Genomic DNA, 15,909 nt, shown 5'->3' with positions numbered 1-15,909 from the left:
GATGCAAAGGGGAAAGCTTAAACACGGCTAACCCCAAGTCTTTTCCGTCAGCTGAATTTCAGGATTTCTTCTGAAGCGCACACCATACAGATAGGGGCCTAGGGTGTCCAAGCCAGCAAGGAAAACCGGGAACCCCATATATTTCTGAAAAGAAGACACTTGTGGGAATCCAAAGATGTCTGACTTGCGCAAATCTCCTCAGAATGTATTACCCACAAGCCCCACCGTAGACACACATGGGAGAAGGGTGCCCAAGGCCAGGGACATTACCGCCGACTTTGCTGGAGCTCTGGCTGGCCAGCGTTACAGCTTCTCCCCACCAGGGAGTCCCGGCAATGTGCCAATACCTCCCCAAAGGGAAAAGCTGTAATGCAGCCCAGCTGCAACTCCAGGACGGTTGGAGGTGATGTTCCCAGCCTTGGACATCCATGTACCATGTGGGTGTACCGTGCCCTAAGCACAGCGGCAGCTCCAGGGCGCCCCGGCAGGATCCCCATTCCTCCCCGGTGGTGACATCTGTAACGTAGCACAGCCAGAGGTGCAGCCTGGGCTTGCAGACGAACAACCCACATGGGAGACATCCGCTCCCAGGGAAACACCAATGTTCTGCTGGCATGGGGGGCAATTTGTGGCCTGCCCCTGCAATTGTGTCCCAGCCCACCAAAATATCTGTCCAGACGGCCCATTCCCACCCACACCACCAACAATCCAGCCCTAGTCTCACCCACCCCACTGACAGTGGGCCCTAACCATAGAATAATAAAAAACGGCACTCACATAACGTTGCAGCTGCTTGCGTAGAAAAAGCTGTAAACGAAACAAAAAACATGTGCTACGTACGGTCACCCCAGCAAAAACAAATCTACACTCATACTTTCCAATCATGCCCCCCCTTGCAAGCCATCCCTGGTGGTCTACTGAACCTCACACCACCAGGGCAGAAATCTGCACCCAGGGAGGGCTGCATGAGGTGCCCCCCCCACACTCCATTTGTGGTGGGGGGAGAAGCCCACCCCAAAACGCCAGACAGGCCCCCCCAATGGTAGGGGAAGTAGAGTTTGGGCATCATGGGGGCAGATTGGCACACCAATGTGCCCATCTGTGCCAAGGGAAGTTTGGTAAATAGAAAAAAATTGAAAATGGTAGGCTGCACTTTAGATGTGGGGGGGGGGGCTGAGGGACACCCTCAACCGCCAGAGAACTTTGTAATGTAAAGGGGGGGTGCACCTCTCCCCCACCCCAAATGGAGGGGGGGCATCTCATGTAGCCCTCCCTCAGGGCAGATAAAGGGGGGCTTGTCATGCACTCCTCCCTCGGGTCAGGTGTCCCTTTCTAGGAGCAGATATCTGCCCCCAGGGAGGGCTGCATGACATGGCCCCCACTCCATTTTGGGTGGGAGGAGGGGGCCACCACCCCTTCCCATTAGAAAATTCCCTGGTGGTTTGGGGAGCCCCACAGCCCCCACCCCCTAAAATGCAGTCTACCATTTTCACTTTCTTTCTTTGTTTACCCAACTCCCCTTGGCGCTGATGGGCACATTGGTGTACCATTCTCCCCCAGGGTGCCCAAAACCTACTGCCCCACCCATTGGGGCGCCTGTCTGATATTTTGTGGTGGCCCTCCCCCCCCTCACCCCAAATGGGAGCCCTCCCTGGGGTCAGATGACCCTACCTAGGGGCAGATAACTGCCCCCAGGGAGGGCTGCATAACATGACCCCCAGTCCATTTTAGGTGGGGGGGGGAAGGGACACACCCTTTCCATAAAAACAATTCCCTGGTGGTCTAGTGGGGGGGGGGCACTCCCTCCAAAACCATCAATGGATTTTTTTTGTTCCCCTTGGGCCCATTCCGGAGAGCAGATGGGCACCCATCTGCCCCAGGGGGGCCCTAACCTGCAGGCCCCATCCTTTGGGGGGCCTACCCTCACTTTCCTGGTGCCCCCCCCAATTGGATGGGAGGCCACCTAATGTACTCCTGCCTGGGGGCAGAAATCTGCCCCAGGGAGGGTTACAAGGGGTGCCCCCATTTCCCCTTGGGGTGAAGGGGAGAGGGCCGCCCCCCTTTTATGTGAACTAAATTCCTGGTGGCTAGTGCCCCCCCACCCCCACCCAAATCTCCCTTTGTTTTTTTTGTTTTTTATAAAACAAAATTTCAATTTGCCCCCTTTCCTGGGGGCAGATGATCAGCCATCTGCCCCGAGGGTTATCCATACATGTGCCCCCATGCTTTGGGCGCCGGGGGGAGAGGGCTGCTTACTGTAAGCAACCACACTTCTCCCACTTTCAAAACAAATCCCTGGTGGTGTAGTGGGCACTGCTGGGCGCAGATCGAGCGCTCTGCGTCCGATCCGCCTCGAGCAATGCTTTCACAAAAGGTGTCGTTGGAAAGTGGAGAATCTCCCCTTTCAAACGGCACCTCCCTTGATCTCCAGCTGGAAATACAGCCGGAGATCGAGGGAGAGGGAGAGGGAGAAGGGCACTCACCTTCTCTCTTCCACCGCGGCGACGTGAAACTGAAGGTAATCCAGCCCCCAGGCAGTGAGGAGGGACCTCCCCTTCACATAGTTGCAGGGATCACACAAAACACAGTACCTAAAAGGACAAGCTATCTCGTCCTTGCAACCTGGAGGTAAGGGGTTAACGGGTTAAGGGAAAAGGTATGTGCTGAATTCAGTGATGTCTTCACTCCCTCTCTGGGGAAACTCTCTTCCCATCTAACCTTAGCCCAACCCTGGGGGGTGACTGCCTGAGGGAGGACCATATAGGGGGAGACAAACCTCATGTGAGGGAAGGAGACTCACTGGCAGGAACATGATATCGCCCTTTCCACTTAGGGTATGACACCAACTCTTTTGACCTCTCAAACCTGTATGCCATATTGTGACATAGATCCAATCCATCCACTTTACACTGACAGTAAGGCTCTGCACTCTTCCTTTTACAAAACAACTGAGATGAGGAAGAGCATGAGAGCAATGCAGAGCACTAAAACTGCAGAACTAGAGACGCGCTTTAGTGGTTCGACTGACCCGATAGGTGCAGTTCCACTATATCCGATGTGGATCAGGAAGCAAAGAGGAGGCCAGCTGCAGAAGAGGAAAGGAGAGCTCCTACTGGCACGGTCACAAGAAGCTCTGAGGTAGAAGGTACACCACACCGTGGCCTGCAGCAGGAGATGCTGTGAAGAGGAGGCCAAGGCACAGCGAGTACCAGAGAGCAGACGCAACGCCAGCAGAAGGAGGAGGTGCACAGCTCGAGACCCGAAGACCATTGAAGCAGCCACAAGAGATCTGTGAGCCCAGAGAGTATAATTCATATACCGAACACGGAGGAAAGACAGACATTCACAGGGCAAACCCGAGCAAGAGTTCTGGAACGCAGGAGGTATTGTGAAATGAAACAGATGAAAGGGGGTCGCAGACCCATTGGCTGAATGAGTCAAACTGTTAGTGTCGAGAAAGCCCTGACAGAAGAGTATACCTGGTAATATGTTGCACGTCTGGGACCCGCCCCCAATTATAAAGCGAACATTGCGAAAGTCCTGGCAGGAGAGTATACCAGGCAATGTGACTGCAAGCCTGGGACCCACACCTAATTACAAATAAACTATAAGACCCAAGAGGGTCTCTTGAATGGGTGAAATCCAGGGGAAGGGAGCCAAACCACCTGGACTGAGATGTTGAAGAATTGTGAGACTCAAGGAGGAGAAATAGAGAATCCCTTGAGAGTGTGAAATCCAGGGGAAGGGAACCATTCCCCCATGGACTGGAAAATTGCATATTCCGAGAAAGAGAACTGTGATTCTGAAATTGTGGTGATTATTATAATTATATAATTGTTCATGTATAACATGCTTAATACCAGCAAGTGGTTTCTAAGCTTGGGATCTGGATTCAACCCTGTGTTGCTCTGCTTTGTCTTGCTTCCAAGACAAACGCGTTGCCCTTGAGCTATCCCTTCTCAAGGAATCAATGAGAGAAAGAAAAAACCGTTTAGAGTATTAGAACTAGAGGATGAGAACCATACTCCCTGAGATGGAAGGTTGCAAATAGTGGAAATGGCAAAGTGAAGAAAATAAAGAAGTCCTGGCAGGAGAATCCCCCAGATGAATGTATTGCAAGTCTGGGACTCGCAGCCACATGTATAATAAATGATGAAAGTACCCCTTGGACTATTTGGACTATTGTGTTGGTAAACCACAAAGTATCTGAAGAGCTCAGTAGAAGAGAAATACCTCTTGAGTATTGTTATCGTGAACTTAAAGCAACCAGAGAAACCCAGGGGAAGGGGGACTGTGGAACCTTTGTTTATTTTCTGCAACTTTTTCAGGCTTCGGAATTGAGGGGAGCTGGGAGTTATTTATTTATTTATTTCCATTTGTAAAGCGCACATCAGCCCTTAGGCATCGTGGCGCTGTTGCAGAAAACATACTTAGTTGCAAAGGTAATACAGAGAAATGACAATGCAGAAATTTGAGTACAGGGTACAAAACAAAGTATAGGTAAGTTTCAGGAAGCGAGGTATACAGTATGTGTCATGAACCATCGGACGCGTCCTTTCTGGACTTCCTGGTCCCTGACCCATAGAGGCTTGCACTCAGCAGTACTCCCAAACATGGCCGCCGAATGCGGAATACTGTTTACCAGGTTCCGCGCAGTACGCATTACGTTCTATAAAGCGGACCTGCCCCCGCGGGCCTGCTCGTCTCAACGCTACCGCTTGCCGTGGCTAGACATGTGCTGCCGTAGTTCGCTTGTGTTTTTCCTTTGATTCCCGGTTCCCCTAAATTCCTCCTCCTTTATTCCCCCTCCTTTTTGTCCTCCTTGCATCCCGGATCTCCGTGCACTCGTCTTCCGTGTGAACTCTTTGCTGTTTCCTGGATTTCCTCGGACTTCCCGGACATCTGAACGTTCCCAGAACTCGGAACGCTGAACGCACGCTGGAACCCGAGGACCTGCACACTGGGTTATACAAGACCCGAACTCTACGAAAGAAGACTCCATCGAAGAACTCCAACAAAGACAGGTGAGAAGGGGGGAAACCTGTGACAGATTGAGACAAACTGATACAGATACAGACATGGAGGCTGCAGTTCAAGACGTCATGCGCGGCATGCAAGAGTTAACCACAGAAGTTCACAATCTCAAAGCTGAGAATGCCGCATTAAAAAAACTAGTCCTGTCACGTGATTCCACGACCAAGGAAAGTGTATTGCTGGGCGGAGTAGTGGATACATATGATGGCTCCTCAAAGAACCTTCGTGGCTTCCTTGATTCATGTTTAGTGCACTTTACCTTTAAGCCCTACTACTTTTCCACCCCCAGGGCAAAGGTGGGCTTTATGATTTGCATCTCTCCGGGAATGAATTAACCTGGGCTATGCCCTTAGTTAATTCTGGAGATGCCCTTGTGGATGATTATGATGGGTTTGTACGGGCTCTAAAGACCATGTTTGACCGCCCAGAACAGGTTTACAGTGCCCAAGAAGGTCTATTGGATTTCCAACAAGGGTCCCAGGACATGCTTACCTATGTAACACATTTTAAGCAACTGGCCAAGGAAGCAGATTGGTCCCCGGAGGCCTGTTTTACTCTATTCCGGAGAGGACTAAACGAAGAAATAAAAGACGAGCTAGCCAGGGTAGCTCGCCCAGGTTCCTTCCAGGCCCTTATGGACCTTTCTTTACAAATAGACTTTCGAATCCAGGAAAGGAAGGCAGAAAAGAAGAAAACAAAGATGCCTTACCAAAAGACCTCTAAAGAATCTCCCTCTAAATCCGAGCCCACTCCTTCCCCGACCACAGACCCTGAACCCATGCAACTGCGGGCCTTCCGCAGACCCATATCCCCGCAAGAAAGATTGCGACGGATTCACACCGGGCTGTGCATGTACTGTGCCTCAGATAAACATCTTGTGAGGGAATGTCCTTTGGCCCCTCCACGGCGTTCGGGAAACACCAGCTCCCGATCCTAGATGGAGCGCAGCTTCGGGAGAGAGATGTTTGCTCCACATCTATTCCATCCTTGAACACTCCTGGACAAAACCAACCTTGTGATCTCGCAGGCCTTTCTATCGCCGTCCAAGGAAGAAACTTACCCCATTCTGGCATTAGTGGATTGTGGAGCCGTGGGGATTTTTATAGATCAGGATTGGGTCACTACCCACCACATTCCATATGAAACTCGAGACATCATGCAACCTGTAGAGGCCATCGATGGACGACCTCTCTCTTCAGAACCAATCACCCTGCAAACCAAAGAGATCCAGCTCTCGATAAACCATCATCAAGAGATGATCAAGTTTGACATCATAAAGTCTGCCCATTATCCAATGGCACTGGGTATGCCCTGGTTACAGAAGCACAACCCATATATCAACTGGGCAGCAGGATCCTTGTTTGTTGGCTCCGAACATTGCATGTCTCACTGCCTATCCCTGGATTCCTGGTCAAGATCCTCTGAAGGTACGCTGACAGACCAGCAAGGCCCACTCACGGTCTCAAATATTATCCAGGTATCCAGAGCCTATCAGGACTACACTGATGTGTTTTCAACTGCCATAGTTCAAGCCCTACCCTCTCACAGACCTGAAGACTGCGCTATCGATACTGAACCCTCAGCAGTGATTCCCTTTGGAAGGATGTTCATCCTATCAGAACCAGAGAAAAGGGCCCTCCGAGAATACTTGGATACCAACCTAGAAAATGGCACCATACGACCATCCAAATCCCCAGCGGGAGCTTCGTTGTTTTTCGTTCCCAAGAAAGATACTAAGGAGCTTAAGCCTTGTCTTGATTATCGTGGTCTTAATCAATGCACCCTCAAGGACCGCTACCCATTGCCTTAATCTCGGATATCCTGGAAGCGGTGAGAGGAGCCGTAATCTTCACGAAATTGGATCTCAGAGGTGCCTACCATCTGATCCGTATAAAGGAAGGTGACGAATGGAAAACAGCCTTTAGAACACCCTTTGGTCACTTTGAATACATGGTCATGCCTTTCGGACTCGCCAATGCTCCAGCGGTCTTCCAACATTTTATGGACTTGGTGTTCTCCGACATGCTGTTCCTCTACGTCATAGTTTAGTTGGACGACATACTGATTTACTCCAAGGACCATCTTAAGCATGAAGAGCATGTCAAGGCAGTCTTACAACGACTATGTAAACATAAACACCTGGCTAAACCCGAGAAATGGGTTTTTCATGTCTCTACTGTTCACTATTTCGGATTTGTCCTTAGTCCAGAAGGAATTAGAATGGACCACTCAAAAGTAAATTCCATACTATCTTGGCCTGTTCCAACTATTGTGAAACAGATTAAATCCTTCCTGGGGCTTGCCAACTTCTACCGGAAATTCATACCTTCCTTTTCGGAGATAGTTTAACCGATCATTACACTGTTGAAGAAGGATACTCCCTTCCTCTGGACCGCAGCCCAAGATGAAGCGTTCCAACGTTTGAAGTCGGAATTTACACAAGCCCCCATCTTGGCTCAACCTGACATTGATCGACCTTTCCTAGTGGAGACTGATGCCTCTAACTAGGCCATCAGAGCCGTCTTAAAGCAGGAATTCAAGGACAAGTTAGAACACCCCATCGCTTATCTCTCGCGAACCCTAACTCCTAGCGAGATCCATTATTCTGTCCTGGAAAAGGAATTGTTGGTCATCCGTCAAGCCTTCACAGAGTGGCGTCATCTACTCCTGGGAGCTAAACATCCTGTTCAGGTCTGTACAGATCATCGGAATCTCCAAGTCCTACACTCCATGGAATGTAGGAATAGTCGTCAAGCCCGTTGGGCCTTCTTCTTTGCCCAGTACCAGTTCCAAATCCATCATGTACTTGGAACACGCAACATAACTGCTTACGCCTTATCCCGACCTCCAGACTACGAAACTCTTGAAGATCGATCCTTCCCAAAGATGTTTCCCGATACAATTTTCGTAGCTCAAGCAATCACTCTCCTGGAAGACATTCAGATTCAAACCCAGTCCTCTGAGATCTGGAAGGAATTTACTGGGAAGAATCGATGGAATCTTAAAACCAAGGACAGGTATTTGTTCAAGGACAATGGCCTGGTCATTCCCACACAGAGTCTCCGACAAAGGATTACAAGCCTCTGTCATGATACCCTTTATTCAGGACATTGTGGCATAACCAACAGTCTCTGTTTAATACAAAGACAGTTTTGGTGGCCAAAAATGAAACTTGACGTCCAGCAGTACATCCAAGCCTGTGCAGCCTGCAATCAAAACAACATGATAACAAGAGGCCGGCGGGTCTCCTACTCCAACCAACGCTACCAACAAGGCCCTGAGAATTTATTGCTACAGACTTTATTGTGGAACTACCACCTTCCAGGGGATACACGACTATCATGGTTACCATTGATTTATTCACTCACATGGCTCATTTTACACCCTTGTATAAATTACCATCTTCCTCAGAACTCGCTGGAATCTTCCTGGAACACATATTCCGATTTCATGGACTCCCTTCCAAGATCATATCAGACAGAGGTCCTCAATACATATCTCAATTCTGGAAACACTTATGCCGTATACTAGGAATCCAAGGTGCCCTCTCCTCAGGTTATCATCCACAGACCAACGGAGCTACAGAACGTGAGAACCAAACCCTGGAGCAGTATCTTCGTTGTTTCACCACCAAGGTCCAGGACGATTGGTCTCTTTTAATACCTGTGGCTGAATTCGCCTACAACAATTCAGATCACTCGGCTGTCAAGACCAGCCCCTTCTTCTGCAGCCAAGGATTCCACCCTTCGGTTCTACCATCCCTTCTCCCACATCCTACACCAGTTCCTAAAGTCGACTCCTGGAAGAAAACCCTCATCAACGTACACAAGGAAGCCAAAGAACACCTCGAAAGGGCCCGAGCTAACACCAAGCACTATGCGGACTCCAAAAGAAGACCAGGACCTTCCTATGCAGTGGGTGATAAGGTCTGGCTATCCTCGAAACTACTGCCTCGACACTTAGACCTAATAAGTTGGCTCCTCGGTACTATGGCCCTTTTTCCATAAAGGAAATCACCAACCCAGTGGCCTTCCGACTCAAATTACCATACTCCTGGAAGAGGATCCACCCAGTGTTTCACACATCTCTAATGAAACCATACGTCCAGACCTCCCGGTCTGCTCCTAGATCTACCCCTGTGGTTGTTGTCATGATCTCTGCTTCCAAAAGGTCAGGGTTTTCCCAACTCCCTTGGAAGCAGATCCATAACCCAGGTTCCGAGTGCCAACCAGTCCCAATTGGGACCTTTTGGACCCAGTCCTGGCGCCAGTGGCACCAGGCTCATAAATATGCCCAGTCCCAGCGCTGGAAGCGCCGGGCTCATAATGCTTGGGTGGACTTACCTGCAGCAGACCATGCTGCTTACTTGCCTGCCAGTTGAGCCTCTGATCCTCTTCTGTTTGGAACTACTTTTCCTGTTGGGTGGGGCAGGAGTCACTCCCTAGATTCAGAACACTGGAACTCTTCTGGAAAGCAGGAACTCTTTTCTTACCTAGGCGTGGCTGTGGAAGGAGACACCTAAGCACTACAGGAGGCTATTTAAACCACACCCGATGGATGAATCTTGCTTTGCGTTATTCTGCATCCTCTGCAGCAGAACGCTCATCGTGTCTTCTGCATCTGATCCTGGGCCTAAGGAAAAAGGCTTACCATCCTGAATCCAGTCTTCAGCAACACCTATAAAGACAAGAAAGAACAGGTTAGCATTACGGTCTTCAGTGACAGCTCTTCACTTACCTGGTCCATCGGCTGTCACCAACGCCTCGCGCTGCATTCCGGCATCTGAAAGACAAAGGCTTACCTACTCTTCGTGCGCTCCGGAGGTCTTCACACTGCATTCCGGCATCTGAAAGACAAAAGCTTACCAACTCTTTGCACGCTCCGGAGGCCTTCGGCGCTGCATCCCGCATCTGAAAGACAAAACAAGGTGTGTTTAAAGACATTGGGGAACTTTAATACTCACGTGCCATTACTCCTTTCCACATCTAACCCAGTGGGTATTCCGGCACCCTGCAGCCGCTCCGAACTTGTACCTGCAAAATAAAAAGACAGTTAGAGCGCATCGTGAAGCAGGCAACAAGCGCTTACTTACGTGCTTCCAGGCGCTTCTATTCATCACACGGGCTCCATCTTCAACTCACTTCAGCCCGTCATCCGCCATCGCCGGAACCCTGCAAAACAAGAAACATCATTACTAAAGACTTTAAAGACATTAGAATTACTCGAAACTTACCGTTCGTGCAGTAAACGACGGACAGCAGTCCTCTGAAGTCAAGAGGCCTGCTCCCCTTATCCAGTGAAGAAACTGGTTACAGCACCCTGCCCCGAGGCAGATGGAGAGCACGGCGTTCACTTACCTAAGGTGAGAGTGTTAACCTTTGGGGTTCTACAGGAGAAGAGAAAGCCAAGATGCTCTTACTCCTCTTATCAATTTATCAGAGGTAGCAAACCAAAATGGTACAACTACCAAGGTACCAAGTATGGGCGCTGCTCCTCCCTTAATTTCTAATCTTAAGTCTGGTACTATTAATTTAGTAAAGAGTCCATCTGAGGAAATTATGAATTCTAAACCTCTGATTAAATCAAAATTATGTGAAAGGTCTTTAAAGGTGTTGGAAAATCAGGATAATGGATGTGCTACAATTTTAACTGAACCTATTATTGGTTCCGCAGCAAAAAGTAACTTAAGGGATTTTTTCCCGACTATAGGGAGATCTCGCACGATGAAAAATAACATTACTCATCGGGGCTTTCAGGGTAGTGATCATTTGATTTCACTAACTAAGAAAACCTACAGCGAAGTATGTTTGAGGAATGCGACTATCGAACCCTTTGTTGACATTATCTCCAAACAGCCCAAAAATAAATCCATAATTGCTGTCAATGGTATTGGTAAAATAGGGAAGGTTGAAGAAGATGAAATAACTAATATCATTGAAGAGGAGGGGAACATGACCAAGTCGCCAATGGTAGCAAATGGTATGGGGAAAAAATCTACATTGGTTGAGGCACTGGCCATGTGTCATAAGGAAAGTTTTAAGTCTAGTGGCTTCGATCAAATTGGAGCAATTGGTAATGCAATGACTCCAAACTGTATATCTATTCATGGTCCTGCGCAAAGCAGATCACTACCACTAAATATGTATTCCAATACTTTCCTGCATAACAATGACGAATCCTCTGTAGCTCTGAGCAAAACCTCCTATGCGGATAATCAGAACACAAATAACTATAATAAGATTTCACTTAAACAATTTAATAATCCATCAAACAATACTGATGTGGAAGCTGTAACTCCAACTGTCTCAGTGCCAATCCCAGATAGGTCCTTGCAGTCAAATGAGATAAGGGAATATATTATAGGATTTGAAGGTAATGCTGCGGCACTGGTTGATCAACGTATTAATCGCTCATTTATCTTCTCCATTTTCTCAAAAATACCTCAATTGAGAATGGTGAAATCTAACGATATCACTAGAGTTTCCCTGGCAAGCATCAATAACTTCAGGGCTCTATGTTACCTTACCTCTGAGGCAGTAATGAAATTTATTTGGTTTAATCGGGAGGAAATAAAAAGAGAAGGTTTGGTTTTACTTACCTTCGGATCCGAGGACGATGCTGCTCTTTTCTTAGATCCGCCAAAGGTGCTTGACGGAAATCGCACTGATTTGGCATTGCCCAGTGTTAAAACAAACACGACCTCGGAACTTGACTTAGCTGAGATTTTGAGAGCTGTAGCTCAACCAAATGGCCTTCCCTGGTTGGAACCTATGCTCTTGGCCATTTTGTCCTCTAAAACTACCTTATTACCTACAAAATCAGTCACATAGCTATCGAATCACAAAGAACTTAAAATCATTTCTTGGAATTCATGTGGTTTTGTGAATTTAATAAACTGGCATCTCAACGTTATTGATGTTGAAGTACCCATGATAATTATAATCCAAGAGACGATGAAAACTGAACCTTTACTCATTCCCGGGTACTTCACCTTTAATTCATTAGCTAAGAGACATTCACTAGGCCGCCCATCTGGGGGCTTATCGATTGCAATAAACACTTCACTTGTAGTTCAATCTAATGTATTTTGGACCTCTCAGAGTTTATTAGGGATTCATCTTGACATACCCTCAATTAGATACTCATCATTAATTGTCATTTCATTATATTGGAATCCTGCCAATTTAACTATCGATGAGATGCTTGACGATCTTGAAGCATGCTTAGAATTTTCCGCTACTATGTACCAGAAGTACGAGATCATTCTTGGTGGTGATTTTAATTGTGACTGTAGAAATGTGACTGAAAACAGTCTATCTAAATCCATAACTTTAGCAGGCATTAGAGGTGCCAAGTTTAGAGAACTCCTAACTGATTGGGACATGGATCTTTTGGTGACACATGATATGAAATCTAAAATTACATGGGAAAGAGGAGTCAAAAACTCAATGATAGATTTTATTTTTGTATCTCGTAATCTTATAGCTTACATGGCTCCATTGGTAATAGATCCTATATTGTTTGGTGATCATGCTCAACTTATAACATCATTGAAATTGAAATGTCACTCGTTAGGAGCAAATTATTCACTTACAGCAGTAGAAATTGACCGCCCACAGCATTCAATCAAGTGGAACAAGGGCTTGTGCGATCAGATTGCCAAATACATATCGCGGGAAACTCTGCGAGTTAATCAATACGGTATTGATTTAAAAATAAAACTATCCGATAGTACGTACTCTAAAATAATCGATACCGTATTGCTTAAATTTTGCAAAAAACGCAGTAGTGCGAAACATATTCATGTTTATGATCAGAAATGTAAATTGTTGAAAAGGGAAAAAAATAAAGCCCTTAGACAACTGAAACATAACGAATTGAGTACTGCAAGAATCAGGGAAAGGCGGAATCAAATCATGTCTCAGTACAAACAAAATTTAAGGTTTGCCCGGATTCTAAGACATAACGAGGAGAATTGTACTTTAATTCGCGCCATTACATCGCACGACACTCGAGTAATATGGCGTACTTTAAAAGCCAATTCTAAAAACGCTGCGTTACCTATGCTGAATTGCATTCCCAATCAGACATGGCAGATGTATATAACTGCCAAATACCAATTGCCTGATAAGTTCCAATCTCTTCCTGACATATTGCTAGACCTTACTAAGATCCCTCGGTTTAATTGGAGTACTAGTGATATAATTTGGGCAATCTCGAGGCTGTCGTACTCTAAGGCTCGAGGACCGGATGGGCTCCCCCCTTGTCTTTACAAAGCAGATCCCGCTATGTGGGCAGAAATTATAAGTACAAAATTTGAAACCATCTTCAATTCTGGGGAAATTCCACCATCTTGGTTAACTGCAAATATAGTCCCCATATTCAAGAGGGGTGACCCTTCCCGTCCTGAAAACTATCGCCCGATTTCCCTAATCGATACTGAGGCTAAAATCTTTGCGATTTTACTTCTTTACGATTTGGAGAGAATCATTGAGACCAAGGGCCTTTATTCTAAATATCAAACGGGTTTCAGAAAAAATATGAGTACCACCTTAAATGCATTTATTCTTGCGCATGTTATTGCGGGTACCAAAAATAAGAACGCGAATCCAGTATATATCGCAATGATTGACATGAGTGCGGCCTTTGATAATGTTGTCCGCAACTTGTTGTGGACGAAAATGTTGGCCTTTGGAATACCAAATGACATAATGTATTGGATTATGAAACTACACACCAAAACAACTTATAGAGTAAAAATATCACAGGAGGGAGGCACTACAGCTCCAATAGGAACAGCATTGGGTTTGAAACAGGGCTGCAATCTTGCAGCAACCCTGTTCAATTTATATATGGCAGATCTTGATAAGAACTGGGAAAAAATGAACATGTTCTCTGTGAAGGTTGGGAGTATATCTCTGCAATGGATTGCCTTTGCAGATGATATCATCTTGTTTGACCCTACACCTGCAGGTTTACAAATGAAATTAACTCTCTTTGAGGAATTTGCAAAGGATCACAACTTGACCCCTAACCCGGCAAAGACTGCCATTATGAAATTTGGCGTAAAGCAGAAAAAAGGCAGATTTAGATGGCATATTATGGATAGTCAGATATCTTGCATTAATAATGCTATTTATTTGGGGTACCAGCTTTCTGATCAGAATTCCATCAAAGCATGGACAGACATTATTAAATTCAAAACCAGACCACTCCTCTCACAAATGAAAAAGATTTATACCCGCTTTTGTAAATTTTCTTTAACTCCGTTAATTGAATTTATGTCCTTGAAAACTGAGAGTGTCATTCTCTATGCGTTGGATATTTGTCTGTGTGACATGTCTAATATGTTGGATTGCTTACAAGGCTCACTTCTAAAAGCAGCAATGTTTTTGCCAATGTCCATTCCGAATGCCATCATCCGACATGAACTGGGGTTGGTGGCATTATCGTTTAGATGGAAATGGAGACAGCTATCTCACTTTTCCAAAATGAATTATCCTCCGATTAATTCATTATATATGGATTTGAATAAGATGTTGGGCTCTCATTGTCCTACTTCCTTTTATAAATTTCAACTAAAAATGCAACAACTTTTATGTGAAGTCAACATCACAGTGAATGATGTACATCATCGCCCTGGTTATGCTAAAAAAAAACTTTTTGAATTAGATTGGTGTGCAACTATTGATCGGATTAGGACATATAATTCTTATGAAGAATACGGTGCCTATGTTAAGCAGCGCATTCCCCGCTATGCACATGTCACTTTATTTCCTTGTGAAATCACCAGGAAAGCGTATATTCGATTTAGATTTAATCTCTATCACATGAGAGACAGAATTAAGAATTGGCAAATAAATGCCACCACATTTGTTGCAGGATGTAGATTTGACGAATGTTGCGAACCATATGAAACATTGAAGCATCTCGTACTCTATTGTCCGCATTTTAAAAAAATGCGCACAGCGAGACTCATGAAATTTGTTGACATAGAGTTTGAAGACTGCCTTGAGTTTTTATGGTCTCGTTTGATGCAAGGAGCTCACAATCCCCTAATTTTTGAACTAGTAAGTTTCTGTAAGCATATAGAAAAGGAACTTACTTTGAGAGGTGTATGAAATGCTTAGATGGTAAATTGCTTAGTCTATCTTACTTCGCATCTGTATTTTAAATTGTATTTTAAAGTATTATGTATTGATGTAATTGTATGTTTCTAAACCTTTTTTACATGGATTTAATATGTTTGTTTTGCAAAGGTTCTACTCGAATTTATTCCTGTAATTGAACTAAATGCAAATAAAAAAAAAAAAAAAAAAAAGAAGAGAAAGGGAAGAAGAGAGAGACCTTCAATAACCCAGTTCCTTAATCCCATATTTTCTATCTGCAGACATCTTACCCTTCGAGTCAGACATACAGTGCACAGAGGTCCAGCCCAAAGAGCCAGCCGTGTGTTACACATCACCTTTGAAGATACGGTATACGCCCAGTCAAGACCGGCGCCTCTACGGGAATCAGGTGAGCGTTACGGAACGCAAAGCCTACCACAAAACTCCCGTCCAGGCGCTATGGAAACCTCGGATACCGACCATCTAGCCCAGTTACTTGGGGAACTAAGGGCAGAAGTGCATGCAGCCCGTCAGGAAGCGAACGCTCTAAGAAGGGAACTGATTATTTCCAAGGAGCGAACAGATGATCTCGCTAGACAATTGCTACAGTCACAAGCCGGACAGACCCCGTTACCCGCATCTGGGGGAAATCTTCCTTCTACATCCTCTATGAATCCAGTGCAGATCAACCTACCTGGGAATGTACCTCTGGCTCCGCCCGAACGATTTTCTGGTGACCCAAAGAGGTTTGCAGTATTTATCAATC

This window comes from Ambystoma mexicanum, chromosome 3p (genome assembly GCF_040938575.1).
Source record: "Ambystoma mexicanum isolate Mex_15411 chromosome 3p, UKY_AmexF1_1, whole genome shotgun sequence".
Classification (NCBI taxonomy): Eukaryota; Metazoa; Chordata; class Amphibia; order Caudata; family Ambystomatidae; genus Ambystoma; species Ambystoma mexicanum.
This window is presented reverse-complemented; position numbering follows the sequence as displayed.